The sequence below is a fragment of the Canis lupus genome, chromosome 17 (genome assembly GCF_003254725.2).
Source record: "Canis lupus dingo isolate Sandy chromosome 17, ASM325472v2, whole genome shotgun sequence".
NCBI lineage: Eukaryota > Metazoa > Chordata > Mammalia > Carnivora > Canidae > Canis > Canis lupus.
This window is the reverse complement of record NC_064259.1, coordinates 32,430,668-32,438,776: the sequence shown is the minus strand read 5'-3', so window position 1 is coordinate 32,438,776 and position 8,109 is coordinate 32,430,668. Positions and strand designations below refer to the sequence as shown.

Below are 8,109 nucleotides of genomic sequence, written 5' to 3'. Positions count from 1 at the left end.
GTCTCACCTACATCTTTATTATCCAGAGCAGGACTCCTTCCCCAACCCCATCCTTGAAACTTAGGTCACAGTTATGTGTCATTTAAAGTATCGTTGACAGTTAACAAATGTAGAAATTAGTATTCTATCCAAGTGTATATTCTTTAACATTAAATTTCAAACTATATACTAGATGGTAGCTTAGTAGAAACTGCCACCGTATCCTAAATGAGCAGCTGTTTAAGAAAGAACAAGGCCTCTCCTTCTTAGGAGGTCTTAGGGATTTTGATTACTTTGATTACTTTGACCTTCTGATCCTACCCGATCCTTTAAGACAAATAATTCCAAATGTTAACAACTACTCTTAATTTTTTTAACTACTCTTAATTAAATAAATACAATAAATATGTATCATATTCATTCACATACAGTGTCCATTCGTTTAACCATTCATTTATATGTTCATCCATTCACTAAACATTGTGCAGGTCTTGTACATATCTGATTGCTAAAATCTTTAAGGATGAAAACCCTGGTAAGGAACTATAATTGTGCCTCTGTTTTCATAAAGTGAAGCAAACCCACATCCTAAAAGCCCTGTGTGGGAATTAGGGGAAGGGTGGTTGTTCTCTAAACGTCTGGGGAGTAGAAATGCCAATCTGAAAGTGTATTTCCAAAAAGGCATAGTGGCAGGACGGCAGGGTGGGAATTGGGCCTGGCTGGAAGGATCTCTATATGTGTATTTTTATCGTCCATGTGTTGGATGAAGCGGAGAGCTGCCAGATAGCTTCTTTTCCACAGCTTGGAGTTACTGTTGGGAACAGATCCATGTATGGAAGCGAAAGCCGAAAGGCACAGATAAGCAGAGATCCAGCTATGCAAACCATGTTTAGAGACACTTAAAGGACAAGCATCCCAGGTCCTTTCTTTCTGGTAAATTCGGAGAAGCCATCATCCCGGGTCTTTTTTCACATCCAACTCATGCGGACTGAGCAGCCCAGACTTGACAGAGGTAGGTGCAGGGCTTTTGTGATGAAACTTATCTAAAGGATCATTCATGAATATTCCCTCCCGAGCTCTTGATGTCCTTTAAGGGAAGCTGCCAAATGATATTTTGAAAAGGGGGAAAAAAAAAAGAAAGATTTGGGTTGGGGCTGGTGACCAAGAAGCATTTAACAGCTCTGCCTTCACAAAGCAAGGCAGCTTGGTTGCAGAGGGAAAGTGACAGCACAGAATTGCTGCCAAATATAATCCCTTTGTCCTGGGGTCACTTACCATTTGGATTTCTGTCGATACGAATCTTCCTGGATATTGCCAGCACCTCTGGAACCGGCCACAGATTCCCGTGGGTTCTGCTACTGAGTATTTTAGGCGGGGGTAGGTGGGATTTGCCCTTCTTGCTTGCTCCTCTGCAGCCAGTATAAACTCACACGTGTGGCTAGTTCTTCCTTAGACATGGAAGAGCTGCTTGTAAACGACATTATTATTTTTGGCAGGGGAAGTCATTTTTGCAGTGTTTCTCAGCAGATCGGAGGTTGATTACATCCTGTTCAAAGATTCTTGAGTTGCTTTCACAAACACGGGTCTTGCGCAAGTTGAAATTGCTGAAACCAGCTGTACGCACTGGACTTTTCTCCGTACCTTTAACATTTTTCTTTCCTTTTTGTTAATGACTGGAAACAGACGAACTTGAGGAGAGATTTCTCCAAAGATTATTATAGTTTAACTGTAAGTGATGTTTGAGAACAGTAGATTGTGGCAGAACCACAAAAGCTGTCTGTCTCAGGGATCCAAACTAAAAGTATAAACGTGAGGACAAAAACAATACCAGTATATATATATGACTCTAGTCTATTTTCTAAAATACTGGTTAATCCAGGCAAATCATATCAATAATACTTTGAAATGCCACTCTAGTTAACTAGCAAATTGCAATAATTAGATCATTAACGCAGTCTTTTTAAAATTGTTGGCAAAAATCTGTGAACTATTACCAAACACTCACAAAAGTCAAGAGAAAAATTTATAGGTCGTATCTGTAAAATGTGTGTGTTTTTCCAAGATTGAATTAAAATAATTTTTGCACAAGAAAATGAAATGTGAATTTAAAATTTCTCTTGTTGAGAATAATGTGTCTATACTTCACACATGATTTGAACTCCCTTATTATTTAGGTTTTCAATCTTATAATAGAGCATGAGAGGGAGAAAAAAAAGAAAGAAAAATTGAATGTGATTTTTCCTTTCCTGATGACAAAGCATAACATGCAAAATGATTCATAAACAAGTGTAAGAAAATAATAAAATGATTTGTAATACTGACCAAGGAGATGTCCTTTGGATAAATCAGATAGCGGGAAAAGCAATCGGCTTAGGAGATATAGGTAAGATGACTATAGTTATGCAGTGGGTTCTCTCAAATTGTGAATGTTCTGTAATACAAAAAAAGTGGCAGAGAAGGAGAAAACATGGTTCTATTCCAATAATAATACTTCATTATTATTAAAATAATTATAATACTAAAACATGGGTGTTTTTATCAAATTATTCCTTTTCATGTCTAGGTTATTTACACTGACAACACATTAAATTAACAGCACATTGAAGCTTACCCTTCATGCATCTCTAAATAGGCTATTTTACCTTGCTTAAAAATACTAATACTCTGTAACTTTGAGAGAGAGAGAGAGGCAATAAACTATGCCTTCTTTTTTTAAACCCGCAGAGACAAGTTGTCATAACTTTGGCTAAAGTGGAACAGGCCTACAAAAGGATGGCTTTAAGACACTTAATTAAACACTACATACCAACCAGTTTTTTGAAAGGAACAGCACAGCAGGAGTCTGGGAAATTCTCAATAAGTAAAAGGTTATTATAAATTATGTCACTAGTATTTGTGACCAGACGCAATGCATATATGACATCATTGGCTGTTTTCTCAGTTGCTTACTGCCAAGTACATTTCAAGTGTACATTTCTCATGAGACATGCCTACTCCTGTTTTTCTTTAGCGAGCAAATTTGAAGGTGTAATATAAGTAATAAAGAAAGATTTATTACTATTTTTATATATAGTATGTAAATATATATGGAAAAAATTGACAAATAGTTAAACCACTTGACCTTTTGACTACACCTTCTTAAGCACTTAGTGGTATGTGCAGAAAATCTTGGGAAGGTCATATTTTGAGAAGAGAATTAGGAGTATTGACAGTCTTATGTGAAAAATAAAAAGACTTGGATGCTCTATGCTATAGTTAGCTGAGATATGAAGTAAATTCATGGTAACCAAGAATGATAAAGAAGTCAAAATTTATCTAAAAACATACAGCACAGATTTGAGGTTCACATGTATACGACAGGGCCAGTCAGAATAGCTCCTGGGCCAGGACAGTTGCACTCCAATGATCAGGAAGAGCAAATGCTTTTAGGAGCTTTGATGGAAAACAACTTACCTGAATATGTAAAGGGGAGTTGGTATGAAAGAAAGAGTAGAGGTTTACTTTTCCAGAGGTATGAAAGATTTTGACCCACAAGAAAGGTCATTAAGTTTCAAGGAAATGAGAGCATTACTTTTTAAAAATCCCTTTGGGAACTTTAAATAAAATAAAATTTTCTCAGATGGTTAGTCTCAGACTGACTGGTCTCAGACAAACCACTGATGATTTCAAGAACCTTAAAAGTGACAGAAGACATGAGACCAAGGAAGAGATTTGAATACCAGAGAGGCGATACAGTTTCTCGGAGGTTAATCAATGGTAGGTGAAGTTTCCCTAGAATCCAGATCATTTGGTTTTCTGATCAAAACTAATCTGCTCTTGCTGCACTTCTTTCTTTCTTTCTTTCTTTCTTTCTTTCTTTCTTTCTTTCTTTCTTTCTTTCTTCTTTCTTTCTTTCTTCTTTCTTTCCTTTCTTTCTTTCTTTCTTCCTTTCTTTCTTTCTTTCTTTCTTTCTTTCTTTCTCTCTCTCTTCCTTTCTTCCTTTCTTCTTTCTTTCTTTCTTTCTTCTTTCTTCTTTCTTTCTTCTTCTTTCTTCTTTCTTTCTTCTTTCTTTCTTTCGATTTTATTGACTTATTCTTGAGAGACACATAGAAAGAAGCAGAGACACAGGCAGAGGGAGAAGCAGATTCCCTGCGGGGAGCTTGATGTAGGACTCCATCCCAGGACCCTTGGGATCACTACCTGAGCCAAAGACAGATATTCAATCACTAAGCCACCCAGGTGCCCTGCTGCATTTCTTTCTTAATCTTAAAATTATACAGTATTTTCAAATGTAATGGAAAGATACTGGAAGAATTCTGTGATAGAGGAAAATCTTAAAGGTAGTTTTAAGGTATATAAAGTAGCAAGAAGGGAATAAATTCCTGTGGCACTTTAGTGCCAGTGAGGAGAAAAGGGGCTTTTCCTATCCCATCGACTTCTTCCCATGCTTCTCACCCCTACCTGCACATGAGAATCACTTGGGATGAGATATGTCTCCACTACACCTCTGATGAACTACATATGCTCATGGGGTCCAGGCAAAAGGAGTTTACTTTTTAAATCTACCCCATGAAATGTAAATACACAGCCAAGGTTAAGAACCACTTCCTTTTGGCAATAAAAAAGTGGTAACCACTTCAATTTATTTCAACAGGGGGAGTTAACAGAACCACAACTGAAGATTAAAAATGAGCTCTTTCCCAAAGAGATTATGTCTTTGAAAGTTTTATTGATGTAATCTTGGCTGACAAGGAGTTCCTCTTTAGAAGTTTAAGCACATTTAAAAAGAAGTTTTCTAAAAAAAAAAAAAAAAAAAAAAAAAAAGTTTTCTCTATGCCAAAGGATTGATATGGATCTATTTGACATTTCTCATATTACTTTAGCCTGAAATATATGCATGCTAGCCACAATTATTGAAAGATAAAGAATATATGTATATGCTACATTATGGTTTTGAACTACAGATGTTAAATGAAATTTTATATTGTTTTAGCAAATATCAAATAGCCATCTTGAAAGGGTTTGTTAATTTTGGATAGCAACAGTTTTCTAAGGAATAGGCAAATCATTGCCTTTTTTTAAAAAAAATATTTTATTTTATTTATTCATAAGAGGCACAGAGAGAGAGAGAGGCAAAGACACAGGCACAGGCAGAGAAGCAGGCTCCATGCAGGGAGCCCGATGTGGGACTCGATCCCAGGACTCCAGGATCATGCCCCAGGCTGAAGGCAGCACTAAACCTCTGGGCCACCCGGGCTGCCTGCCTTTTGCCCCTCTAAAATGGCAAGTCCTTTAGAAAGAGGGTGCATGACTTTATGCAGGAGATATATTAATTTATCACACATCAAAGTACATGTATAAGAAACTAACACTGGCCAAAAATATGATGATATGTAGAGCCATAGACTTTTTCTATTTAAGTGGAAAATGAAGACTGGGTTGTCCAAACCCTGCAAGGAATGAGTCTAGGCTAAATGCAGGTAAATAAAATTTAAAACTTTTAGTTTTCAGCCCAGGATAAAGAAGACAATTCAAGGTAGTGGATGGAAGCAGCAATCAGAGTTCTGACTGCTGTGGGTAGGTGGAATCAGACAACCTGAATTTCATTCTGGCTCTTCAATATACTCATGGCTGTGTGACCCTGAACAGGTAACATCATCTTTGTGACCTCCATTTTCTTCTCTGTAAGTTGTGAACAATAACAGCAGAAACTACAGTGAAGGGATTAAGTAACAAAATGCAAACAAGGAGTTTAACATAGTGACCAATAAATGGTGGTACCATCCTTGTACGCAATATTAAAATCAAATTGGTCTCTTGAGGAAGTCTCTGAAACTAGAAACTCCAAATAGAAGAGTGATCACATTTCAAAAAGAGTATAGATGAAATCTTTTTTTAAAAAGGATTGTATTTATTTATTTGAGAGAAAGTGAGCACACACAGGAACGGCAGTGGGGGTGCGGGGGTGGGGGGCCAGGGCAGACTTCCCACTGAACAGAGAGCCCACACCGGGCCTGGTCCCAGGACCCTGAGATCATGACCTGAGCCAAAGGCAGACACTTAACCACTTAACCCACTGAGCCCTTCAAGTGCCTCTAGATGAATTCTTAAATGCCTGCCTTTCAACCCAGTTTCTAAAATCAACCAAGCACTAATACTGAGCCTTTGGGAGGCACTAAATGAATATACTCTTTGACTGTTGATTATGAGCATTGAATTCCTCTCTTACTCCAAATCATACCATGAAGGTGAGCCTGGAAACTGTCCGTTTATATCAAGAATAAATAAATACAGATATATACTCACTCATGAATATTAAGAGACATACAAAATCAATTTCAAAAATGAACCAGTATCATAAATAGAAAAGGGTACCAGTTAAGACATTTCTTGAATCATTGTCTGAGTAAAGGTGTGCTTTAGATAGAAATAGAAGAATCCACTGAATAGTTACTCTATTCAGAGTAATGCATTATGTTCTAATTAATAATAATATATAGTAGTAATTATAAGTCTAGTCCTTTAGTCTATTCAGCAGCTTGCCCCTGGAGAGAAAAAAAAAATGTGATCATATATGATCATATATATCAACTGCAAGCTATTCTTGAATTTCATTTAAAGAAATATAATTTTACAAACAATTTCTAAATCCTACCTAGTTTTACTGCTGTTTTACCCATATAGATAAAATACATGCTATGAGATAAAAAGTCTTTTTCGGGAGGGGAAGTAAAGCCTTGAATTCTAGACTCAGACAAATCTATTAACTCCCAACTATGCATCTTAATGCCATGCTGAGCACGTTTCCTAGTAACTATCTTGACATATGTTGAGCTCTATTATTTCCCAAGCATGCTTTTAAGCAAGTCACATATATTAATTTATTAATTCTGACAAATGCTCTGTAAGATAAGCAGCCATTTTACAGAGTGATACATAGAAAGGTTAAGTACTATGCCCAAGGTCACACAGCAAGTAAATAGAAGAGGCAGGATTTGAAGCCTGTGCTTAGCTTCTGTGTTACAACTGTCTCGCAATTGTTTCCTGGCCTTTTACAAATGGAAACAAATAAATTAATGTATGAAAAAAAGTAATGTCGAAAATTATTCAGTATAGTGTCTGGTAAAAAAAACAAGCAATGTTATTCTTCTCAGATTACTGTTCATTTAGTTTAACCTGTTGAATGAGTAAGCTAGTCATTTAAAATAGTGCTTCTGAATAAGAAACAATAATAAGAACCAATATTTATTTAATATTTAATATTATTTATTAATGTTAAATATTTATATTTAACATTCCTGAAAAAGAAATAATATTGATTGTTCTTTGTAAGCTAACATTTATAATGCTGACTGGATGTTTTTCAGACATAGAGGTTAAATTATTATTTTGTGACTATATTCCATCCTCTTCTTCTCTCTGTTCATTACACTGTGTTTCAATAAAAACGTGTAAAAATTTTGACATCCTTTCCCCATTCTTCACTGTTATGTCACAAAGATGAGTTAGACAAAAAGTATAAAATGAGATAAGAATCATGAAAGTTAGTATTGCATTCAGAGGCCCATCTCACATACCTGTTAAATTGTATTGAAATTCCAATTTCATAAAACTAAAATGAAGAACAGGAACTCCACTTGACATTCAGCTTACATTTTAAATTGTGCTTATAAGCATGGGACCTTCAGAAATTTAGCATACAACATTGCAGAATTATGTATTAGTTTTATGAAAATTATAATTAAATATATTTTAACTATGGCAATACAAATTGTACAGGAGTTAGCCACTTATTTATTTATTTTATTTTTGTGAAGAGCATGCAATGAAAACTTACCTCTTTTCTCCTCTTTTTATCATGCATATGCAGAGGAATAAAGGTCAAATCCACTCTCTACCACTTATTTTGTTCTATCACACATGCAAAATCATTTATCTTATTGTTTCCCCAGAGATGATTTTGCTACTATTAATTTAAATATTCTTTTGCCTTAGATAGATAAATATCTACTGTGATGCACGTAGGAGAGAGAAAAAGCAAATAAGATCAGAGGCAGGCAAAAAGTGGGGCTCCTGCTGACCCCATAATTATATAAGTCCTAATAGGTCATGTTTTTAATTTTTTTTTAACTATCAATAGTCAACAACCAT

General features: G+C 35.7%; 1 protein-coding gene and 1 long non-coding RNA gene across 12 annotated transcripts in view; one reads left to right on the top strand and one right to left on the bottom strand.

The window, feature by feature from the left end:
- The window catches only part of LOC112664473 (uncharacterized), a 59,922-nt gene extending 53,407 nt beyond the window's left edge, over positions 1-6,515 (bottom strand). For all 8 annotated transcript variants that reach the window (XR_004805952.2, XR_007403111.1, XR_007403110.1 and 5 more), the window contains exon 1: positions 1,255-6,515. This is a non-coding gene — a long non-coding RNA (uncharacterized LOC112664473). The remainder of the gene's footprint in view (positions 1-1,254) is intronic.
- Positions 640-8,109, top strand: part of SLC8A1 (solute carrier family 8 member A1) — a 376,683-nt gene continuing 369,213 nt past the window's right edge. For 2 of the 4 annotated variants that reach the window (XM_049095820.1, XM_049095819.1), the window contains exon 1: positions 640-991. The gene's annotated coding sequence lies outside the window, so the exon portion shown is untranslated. The remainder of the gene's footprint in view (positions 992-8,109) is intronic. The other 2 variants (XM_025454073.3, XM_049095818.1) reach the window with 1 other exon arrangement.